This window comes from Gekko japonicus, unplaced genomic scaffold (assembly GCF_001447785.1).
Source record: "Gekko japonicus isolate JY-2015 unplaced genomic scaffold, Gekko_japonicus_V1.1 scaffold5171, whole genome shotgun sequence".
Taxonomy (NCBI): Eukaryota; Metazoa; Chordata; class Lepidosauria; order Squamata; family Gekkonidae; genus Gekko; species Gekko japonicus.
This window is the reverse complement of record NW_015163775.1, coordinates 34,554-45,536: the sequence shown is the minus strand read 5'-3', so window position 1 is coordinate 45,536 and position 10,983 is coordinate 34,554. Positions and strand designations below refer to the sequence as shown.

Here is a 10,983-nt window from a genome sequence, read left to right as displayed (position 1 = left end):
TAGTCTTTATCCATTATTTTGTCCATGAGAGGATTCTAGTTTGCCCTTAGCATTGTGAATGAATACAGTTCCAGTAGCATCTTACTCAACCTTTTGCTTGAAACAGAACCCAACATTCTTTGTTAGAAAAGGAATGTGTTGTTATAATCTTGAATAATTTCTCTGAATTTTGAAGGACTCTGCGCTTTGCTTTTCCTGCCGGCACTGTGGAAATGCATGCCAAAATTCTATGAATTTTTCAAGTCGACATGAAGTCGCACAACCGGACCTATTTCTGTGAGGTTTCCTGCTGTGAGTTTTAAAGCCTAAGAAGCTCTGATAGTGTGCATAACTTGGCATCCTCCTGTAGCTTGTACTATGCAGCCCAAATATACATAGCTTGAAGTCCTTCTGCCTCTGTTTTATACATACCTGTGGGACTAATAACTTGCTGCTCATTAAACCCAGCAACATCCCCCCTGGAGCTCATATAGGAAGTGTGCAGATGCCAAAATAGAGTAGTTATGCTACTGAAGCAATCTGTCTTAGGAGCTTCAATGTACATAATGGTGATTTAACTTCCTTCATGCCATATGTAGAACACAGTGAGTCATTCCCGTCTCAGTAGCTTTTCTTGGAACAACCTCATAATAGTTCCACCAAGGATAAAGTTTGAACTTTATTAGACACCAATTTGTAAGCTTCTGTCCACTTATTAGGAACTATTTTCAACCATCCCATCCTGATTCATGTACCTATATGTGGTCCTGTGTTTTGATCCCTTTGAAACTGCTGTTAATGAGGACTGGTTGAGCTTATTTGGAGCGAGTTTTGTAATGGACATGAAAGGCACTCTTTAACAAGAAAGATGACCCATTGTATATCTCTTGATATACCTGGGAAGTAAATTCTGGGGCCACTGTAGATACACATGCCAAGGAGATATGCTTTGTTGCGGGAGCGAGAATGTAGCGGTCCAAGGCACCAGCCTTTCAGCAAGTCAGCACCCTTAAGGTTGTTCCAGCTTCTCAGCCTTACCAGCTCTTGCTGCAATCTTTGCTGTGAAGTCCCTTATAGTAACCACACTGCAACAGTCCAGTGGTACACTATGTACAAGGGTTTTATTCACAAAATATACAGACAAACTGCTTCGCCAGACACTCGGTTTCATCAGAAGAGATGTACATGGCTTCTGTACAACACATATATACATTGGTCCACCAATCAGCTACAAGCTGAGTCATGGTGACTGCACACTGTCCAGTGCCAGTCATAACCGGTTAGAACCAGTCTTATCACACCACCTGCTGACAGGTAGCTGTCAGTTAGATCACACTGATCTTCCTGCTGGAGATTAACTTACAACATGCTTCTCTTTCTGCTAGTTTTCTGATGAGTGATTTTTCTATATTACTTTGCTTTTTATATCTGTCATAGCATTTTGCAGGAATGGGAGTGGTGGACATAATCTCTTGTAGGCTGGGCCCAGAAAACTTGATGATGATGAAGAAGAAGAGTTAGTTTTATACCCCACCCTTCACTACCTGAAGGAGTCTCGGAGCAGTTTACAATCACCTTCCCTTTCTCTCCCCACAACAGACACCCTGTGAGGTAGGTGGGGCTGAGACAGCTCTGAGAGAACTGCTCTTGAGAGAACAGCTCTGAGAGAACTGTGACTGACCCAAGGTCACCCAGCTGGCTTCATGTGGAGGAGTGGGGAATCAAACCCAGTTCTCCAGATTAGAGTCCACCGCTCTGAATTACTACACCAAACTGAGAGGACAGATTAATGAGCAGCTTTATTATGCCAATGCTGAGAAATTATATGGTGCTTTACAGTGCTAAGAGGCATTATCTTGGTTATTTAAATATTTTAGTTGAGTATATTTGTCCACCTCTTCTCCCACATCAGAAGTCAAAGTGGCTTACAAAGTAAACATAATACAAATTTAATCAAAAATATAAAACCCAACAGTACTCCATCCTTCCTAATGCATCATAAGTAATAAGCCATGAGGACGTCCTGGGGGGTGCTGATTCCGCCAGCATTCAGGGTTGCCAACAGCCTGGGAGAAAAATGTCCCTTAACAGAGGCTTAATGTGTGGAAATAGGCAGCTGAAGCTTTTAATGGCCCAGAGGTAAATAACATCACCTGGTAAATAACACCCCACTTCTTGCCCCTGGCTGTTGGCAACCCTGCACAGGGCCACAAGCTGCAAGCGATTGGCTGTGAGCTCTTTGGCCCATGCTGCTGGCTAAGGTCAGGCTTTAAGTTAGGTTTTAAGTTATTTGCAGAAAAGGGGAGGGGCAGATGCTCAGCCCAGGGTTTGCTCTGATGTTCCCCAGTTTTCTTCCCTCCTCATGTCTCTGGCCAAGTCCAGGCTTCAGTTTACCATACAGAAGAAGTTGAGTTAAGGGTGAGTAAAAATTAGTTGAGTTATCCTTAACTAGTAAAGTTAAGGTTAACTAGTAACTAGCACAGGCAAAATTAGGATTAGAAATGTTCTGATACTTGGCTCAACCTCTTCGCAACAATGTAACACCAGCTTCTTAATATCAAGAGCACAAATACACACACAAGGGAGTGTAAAGTGATTGGATGCATCTGGGTCAGCTGATCTCAGCTCCAGGTAGTGCAGACGATGGCTGCGTTTCCCTCTCTAGGTGTCAGAGTGTATTAGATGTACTTCACCTGCTTGGTTTGATGGTGCAAAGATCAGGGTTCCGTGTGTCTCTCCCAGGAGGCCATGCTTGTGGATATCTAAGAAGGAACTGAAGTTTGTTTCCATACTGATATACAACCAAAGTTGCTGGTGCACAACACTCCCTGAAGCTGCCACAGTTAACTGGAATATTTATATTGCTTGTTCAGCCCCAGAAAAGGTTTTATTTCATAAGATTTATTTATAATAGCATTTGGAATCTTTCATGCTGAACTGTGCCTGGTTCTGAATATAAAATGTAGTTATTCTCAGGTCAAGCCCAGTGCCCGAGGGGTGGTTAAGTTTCAAGAACAACACCAGGGCTGTTGTGTTAAGGAACTGAAGCAGGAGAACGGGTTAAGATTTTACAGCCCAACTAATCAGCCAGGTAGAAAGCAAATATGAGGCAACTTCCTTAAGGTGCTGTGGAATAAAAGGTAGAGCCCTACTGTTCCTTTCTGTTCCTGTATAGGTACGAGTGCAATCGCTGAGTTATATTCAGGACCATGCATTTTATGTCTCCCCTATTCAGTTTCCTAAAGATTCTTTCATCCAGAATAAATTAAGCAAATCAAGCTATGTCCATGTTCCTATGGAAGCTGTATTTATATGTATAATTACTTGCAAGTGTGAAACAGCCATTACAAATCAAACACCACAGTCTGAGCTTTCTATTGGAATTATTTTAATTAAGTCAGTTACTTCACTGAGATTCCTCAACTGATCCAACATAGGCATTTGTGAACCACTTCAACACCCTAGATTTTCAAAAGGTTTTCTTGGGGTGGGGTGGGGCAAGAGCCAGCGTGGCAAAGGACAAGGAGAAAAGAGAATTGAGGGAAGGAAGGCATGATTATAGGGACAAGTAGCATTTATGAGACAGGACTTTCCCATGAGTCTCTAAAGCTGTTTTCTCACATAGTTGATTTGCACAGTTAGCTGCCCAGTTTAAAGGAGACAGAAACCAGAGGCTTTTGCCGCAACCAGAGTCATGTTTAAATCAAACCATGATCCCTGTAAGAGAGGAGCCAAGATCTATGCAGGCAGTGAAACTCAGCCTGTGAGCCATTCATACATATTCTGATACATGTTCTCCAGACTCCTAACTTTTCTTTTCGCTCCAGTGAGCTAAAGACCTCTGAGGTGGAGGGTGGGAAGAGGAATTAAAGCTGAGTTTCTTACAGTGCCAAGTTTTGCATTAAATACAAAATAATTCAGATGGTTGCACACTCTGATGGATGTATTAAGATCCTTATCTTCTGATACAGACTTACCGGAGACCATCCATAACTATGACAGTGATAGCCAGTGTGGCACAGTCTGAAATAGTATGGCATAGTCTGAGAGACCCGGTTCTGAATCCCACTCTGCCATGGAAGCTTGCTGGGTGACCTTGGAATGGTCCTACACTCTCAGGCTACCCTACTTCACAGGGCTGTTGGGAGGATAAAATGGAAGAAAGGAGGATAATATAAGTTGGTTAGAGTCACCATTGGGGAGATAGGTGGGGTATAATTTTAGTTTGGGTTTTACTTTTTAATCAGTGTATAGTAGAAACATTGCTCCATTCTTGATACACTTTGGCCCCGGTCACACGGGGGGGAAAGGCACGGCCAAAGCGTGGCTTTTCTGAGCCGCATCAAAATAGATGCGCGGCAGTGGGATCAGACAGATCCTCCGAGCCGCCACACAGTTGCTCCCCGGCATGATCAGATGCCGGGGGGGAGCCACGGAGCGGAGAGCGAGGCAGCTGGCTGCGCATGTGCGCGCATGCGCAGTTTGGGCGTGAGCCTTGACTGCTGTGGGAGACGGGCGCGCCGGCAATCTCACGGTTGCCCTTGCTGCGGAGTTTCAGGTAGGTAGTACTCTTTTCTAGGTTCTTTTTTGCTGCACGGTTTCACCCAGAAAGGACAGATTGGGGATGGGTGCGCTCCGCTTCCCAGATGTTGCGGTGTGATCGCACCCGTTTGATGCGCCCCTGATCCATCCCTCTTGCGGGGCAAAACCTCCTGTGTGACCGGGGCCTTTGATTCTTTGTCCCGCATGTAGCTCAATCAGTTCAGGCTCCCTGGTGTTTCCCCATCCTCACCTAGGCCTCTCTTGTGCTGCTATTGACAGAACTACTTTTCAGTCACTTTGCATAAAGAGGTATCATGATTTATTAATCAATTAATCTTAGCCTGCTGAGTAGCTGTTCACGGTACTTAAACAGTGAAAATAAAATGTTTGAACATAATAAAGATGGAGTGTAATTAATATGACCTCCCAACAGTGAATACTCCTTTATCCCCTCCTCTCTGGCACACTCGGCATCCTTTTTCAATATACAAACATTAGCTTTGTGGAACTCTGTTTGCTTTGGTTCAGACCTTCTCCCCCCACCAACTAGGATGTAAGCAAAAAACACAGAGATTTACTGGGAACAAACAGGATAATCATCACTCTAATGTCCTGTTTGTAAGTTTCCTGAGCAACTGGCAACAGTATGCTGACCAGGATAGATCTTAAACCGATCCAGCAAACCAACTCTGTTTCCTCATTTGAGAAAAAATAACTTCAGCGCAATAATTTCTTCTTGGAGTAGTGAAGACACAGAAGGCTTTATTGGTAGACTAAGGTCCTTTCTGCATTTGCCTGCCACTCCGGATTTTCTCAGTGTTCGAGCTGAGCCAATTTAAGTCCATGACAAAACAGCATCCAAATAACCCATGACAACAGCAGCCTGAAACTGGGCTGACCGCTGAAGGGAGGTAATGTAATGCGGGGGGGGGGGGACCAGAATAAAAAGAAGGTCGAACTCAGTTTTAGTGCAGAATGGGGGGAAAACCTGGATTAAAAAGAAGGTTGAATTCAGTTTTAGTGCAGAATTGCTTGGAGGACACCGTGGTAAACAAGGAGCTGCCCAAAATGTCCACAGATTTTGTTGAACTTCTAGAAATTGTGGTTTGTAGATCAAGCACAGAACCATTGTGACAGTATAAATTTAACGTAGATACCATAGATTTACATCTGTATTTCTCTTTAAATAGATGCTTCTCTCTCACTCATTCGCTTTTACCCAGTCCCCTGCCTGTCTGATCATTTTAAGAGGATTGTCATTGGTGATTCTGTGTAAACTGTTCTGCAGGAGGTTGCAGTGTTCTGTTCTCTCCCTACTGCTGTTTAAAGTGTATGTTAAGACCACTGAGATTGTCCACAGGTTTGTGTTTGGATGAGATGGAGATGATGCTAGTTGGTTTTGTTGATGTCATAGAGGGGATCACTTCCCTACCCTTGATAGGATGAGTCTTTTTCTTCCAGGCTATGTGAAGAGTTTAGCAGTAGCTTTGGACCCAGCCTTCTTGTTAAAGAAGGAGGATGGTATAGTTGCCAAAAACACTTTCTTTCAATTACATCTTATGTGAACATTATCTTCCCTCTGACTCAGCTGAACCAGTTTCCCTGATCTGGACTACTGTAACCTTGGGGATAGACCGCTGTAAGCATAGTCTACATGGGGCTGGACTTTTTGAAACTCAGGATACTCAATTGGTGCAAAGTGCGGCTGCACATCTTTTAACTGGAAAATGTTGCTATGACTATGTAACACCTGTTCTAAAACACCTAATTGGTTGCCTGTTTGTTTCCAGGCTCAGTTTAAAGTGCTAGTTCTTAGCTTTCATGACCTGGGGCCAACATGTTTTCGGGACTGTCTCTCCTGGGACATACCCATTGAAGTGTAGTGGGTTAGACGCATGTAGAAACCACTGAGACTGATGTAGTGATCACCATGGTTTACTGGTACACAACAAAGACAAAGACTAATGGCCGACTGGCCAACTATATACACACCTGGGGACACTCCCCTAGGTCCCGTTGGTGGGTTTAAATCTCCCGCCACGGTCCTTTTGGTTCCCCAGTGGAGAGACTAGGAGCCTAGTCCCCATTGTTCCTACAGAGTCAAGCTCGGGGGTATTCGCTGGCCCCTGGTGGTGGTCAGCGGACATAACACCCATGCACCAGTTTTGCTCCTCCCAATTCTTTCTACTCTCAACACTGCCCCACAGGAATGAGAAAGCATCCTTGGCTGGGAAGAAAGCCTTCTGAAATAGCCTTCCACTTTAGGTATACTATTCTTACAGATTTTGTAATAAAGCATTGCTTTTCCAGAGAACTATTGATTGAACTGGCTTTTTCATAAACCATGAGATGGCCATATTTGTTGTGGACAGACTGTTGGTATTTTTCTGTTTGATCTTTGTTTGGCAAGCATTTATGGATCACAATGTAGGTTTTTATTAATGTTATTGTTTTGTTGTTTTAGATATATATCTAAGTAAGTGGATGAAATGTGTGTAAGCCACCTAGGATTCCGTTGTAAGTGGAAAATTGTGATAGAAGACAAATAAATAGTGTAGTGCGCACATGAGTGCAGGGTCAGGGATTGAATAAGGTATTTTCAAAGCTTTCACATGGACCTCCTTTTGAAAGGAATATGTTTTCTCTATCTGGCTGACAACAGGGTTATGAGAGAGTTAGGCCTCCTCTGCTTGGGGGACTCCCAAAGTTTTTTTTAAAAATAACAGCAGGGTAACAATAACATCATTAAAAACAATAAAACATAAAAATACCCCTTTAGAAAACCCTTTGGGACATAAAGATAGCATTAAAACACTGTAACATAAAATCGGTATTCAGTAGAATAGCATACCAATAAAACAGTTCTAAGGCTAGAGGCAGACCATAAAAATATCAATTAAAATGGATAAGTTAAGGCTTCATTTAAAAGCCTGGATAAAGAGAAATATTTTGTCTTGGCTCCTAAAAGACAGTGAGGTAGGTACTAGGCAGACTTCATGGGGGAGGGTTTTCCAGAAGCAAAGTGCTACCGCTGAGAAAGCTCTGTCTTTAGTTCCCACCCAACTCACCTCTGCAGGTGGAAGCATGGAGAGCTGGACTTGGAAGGAGGTTCTTAACTGGTGGTCTGGACAGCAGTTGTGCAGGCAGTCCTTCAGACCATTATTATAGACAGATCATATTTCCCCCATAGAATAGTAAATCTTGATTGTGTAAGTCTGGATTGTCTTAATTCACCAGTGGTACCTGCTTTTTATGGTAGAAAATGGAACTGTTAAATTTGAACTTACAAATTTAAATTTGAACTTGTTTGAATATGATTTGTTTGAATTACGAGCCTAATTCGTTATAATTATTTTTGTAATGTTGAAATTGCATTATAGGTAATAGTGTACTTAGAAAAAACAAACTGAGTAGATCTTATTGAATTAACTTCCGAATTTATCTCTCAAAGACTCATGAATATGACCACTGATTTATAGCCGGCAGAATCATGGGGATTGTTACATGATCATCATGGTCAGCTCATATTACTCCAGTTATGGAACATCATGGTTAGCTCAAATTACTCCAATTCTGCAGCAGCTGCACTGGCTACCAGTTAGTCTCTGGATCCAATTAATGGTGTGGGACCCTCACACCTATGGAACCGCCTCTCCCATTAAAACCTCCTGCACTCCCTTCAGTCATCCTCTAGGGGCCTCTTGCAAGTGCCCAACCCCAGGATGGCTTGTTTAGCTGTCCCCAGGGGAAGGGCCTATTCAGTTGTGGCCCCTACCCTGTGGAACGCACTCTTGGATGACACCTGTGCCCTGTTGGACTTGTTTAATTTTCACAGGGCATGAAAGGCTGAATTGCTTAGGCTGGCCTTTTGAGGGTAATCCACATATCTCGTTGTTTTTGTTAGTGGTATGGTGTATATATATGCCACTTGGGTGAGCACAACTAAAAAAATCAAATGAATTTTAAAAAATCATACTTCTTGCAACACCATTCTCCAAAGTATAGAGCTAAAATAATTTTTGTTAACCCAGAATAATACCTTTCTTTTTCCTTCTGTTTGATTTTCAGGACCCGGCATTCTCTTCAGCAATTCATAACAAGCTACAGGTGCCCAACACTACCCGGAAGGCTTGGAATGAGAGAGACAATCGGTGCGATGTATGTGCTACACACCTGAATCAGCTGAAACAGGAGGCTATTCAGATGGTGCTGACACTTGAACAGGCTGCCAACACCGAACCTTGTGATGCTTCTCCTGGCTCCCCACCTCCCCTTCCCACTATTCCAACTTTAGTGGGATCCCGACATATGGGCAGCTTGCAACCCAGGGACTGGGCATACATGTCTGCTCCCTATGCTACTTCCAATTATGCCAGCTTTCTGCCTAACAAACTCACTGGGAAACCTAACAACCTAGGGATCGTAAATGGGATAGAGAAGAAAAATGGTTCCTTGGGACACCAGGCAAAGGTCAGTGTACAGATGGCCACCAGTCCAAGCAATGGTAACATCCTGAATTCTGTGGCTATCCAGGCTCATCAGTACCTAGATGGCACCTGGTCTTTGTCAAGAACAAATGGCATTACACTGTATCCTTATCAAGTAAGTAGAACAAGAAACATCTTTAAACTCTTTGATATTCTTCTTAGTAATGCACCTGTACCTTTCCTTAAATGAGGTCCACAGTGCTGAGTACATTTTAGATGAGGTTATTAATTAATTAAAATATTTCTGGCTTGCCTTTTCCCCAAGAACCTGAGGTTGCTTGCAAGAGATGCCCATCTGCATCAGAACAATTTTGAAAATATAGCCCTGACCTGGATAGCCCAGGCAAGCCTGATCTCATCAGATCTCAGAAGTTAAGCAGGGTCGACCCTGGCAAGTAATTGGATGGGAGACCTCCAAGGAATACCAGGGCTGGAACAGAGGGGCAGGCAATAGTAAGTTACCTCTCTGAAATGTCCAAGCCCCACTAGGGATTGCCAGAAGTCAACCATGACTTGCAGGATTAAACACACACACACACACACACAATACAATACCATTTTAAAAATATATAGAGATCACTTTGTTTTTCAGGTTTCGAGACAGAGCTGTAGAAGGGATTGCCAATATTTGTATATAAATTAAAATACACTCTGTCTTTTCAAACATCAAATGGTAAACATTGCTCCTATATTTTAAATAGGGAACTTAATTTTTATTACTAAAAGTATCCTTCGGAATAATTTGGAAAATAAAACTAAGGCGTAAAATTCCTTCCCTTAAAATCATTTCGTAAAACCACTAAGCCTAAGAAACAGAAAACATGTGGAGATAACAGTGGTTGTTACAGGCCCTTAAATAATATAGGTTTGGAAGAAGGCTCTTGTGGCAATGAGGAAACTGTCAATTGTGCTACGTTTTCTCTTGCTGGCTAGAACAGCAGGACAGCAGAACAGGCTGTTTCCATTGCATGAATTAGGCAGAAAACTGTCCACACTTTTTGCCTTCTAGAAGGCCAAGAGATTTATCTTTTTTTTTTTAAAGATGTGAAAGCAAGGAATTCAGACCATCTAATGGCCCAAAAGGCGGGGTATAATACCATAGAGTCTACTCTCTAAAGCAGCCATTTTCTCCAGGGGAACTGATCTCTGTATAGGCCCTATAGGGTTGCCAGCTCCCAGGTGGGAGCAGGGAAGTGCCTGATTTTGCGGGCTTCTGCCCACTGCTTGCCAGCTGGTTGGCGGGGAAACCCCACCCCCAACAGTCACAACCCGGCATGACATCCCTGATGTGATGACGTCACATGGAAGTGATGTCATCATGCCGAGGAGGTCGTGTGTGGACATCACCCCCCCACTCCCAGAAAGCTCCCCCAATAGCTCCTCGCCTTTCTGTGCCTGCAGCCTACACTCCGTTAAAAGCCCTAGCAGATGGTATCTCCTCTGCTCCTCAGGGAGCCTCTTCCATTAGGTGGGAGCTATTGTGAATGGGGTTTACTCTGCTGCTAAAACAATACATATTTATTTTCTGGAATGGATAAACAGATCCTGAGGTGTACTACGGGGGTTCTCTATATTTGGATTTCTATGCTGCCTTCAGCCAAAAGAGGAGAGGCAGCATAGAAATATTTTCATCAATAAATTATTTATTTACTTTCTTTATTTGTATTCCACCTTTCTCCCCCATTGGGGACCCAAAGCAGCTTACATTTGTTCTCCCCTCCTCCATTTTATCCTCACATTAATCCTGTGAGGTAAAGCTAAGAGTGTGTGACTGGTCCAAGGCCACCCAACTAGCTTCTATAGCAGCTTGGGGATTCGAACCTGGGTTTCCCAGATTCCCACTACACCACAGAATGGCTACAAGGAGAAGAGAATTACCAATAGAAGGATGAAACTGTGGTGTGGAGTAGAGGAGGAGAGCAGATTATGATACATAAATGTGGATAAACACATCTCTTATTTCTTTGTTTAATAT

The 10,983-nt window shown here is 43.1% G+C and overlaps 1 pseudogene; it reads left to right on the top strand.

Moving 5' to 3' along the window:
• The first annotated feature begins 8,589 nt into the window (after positions 1–8,589).
• On the top strand, positions 8,590–9,123 carry LOC107107626 (annotated as a pseudogene).
• The last annotated feature ends 1,860 nt before the right edge of the window (positions 9,124–10,983 follow it).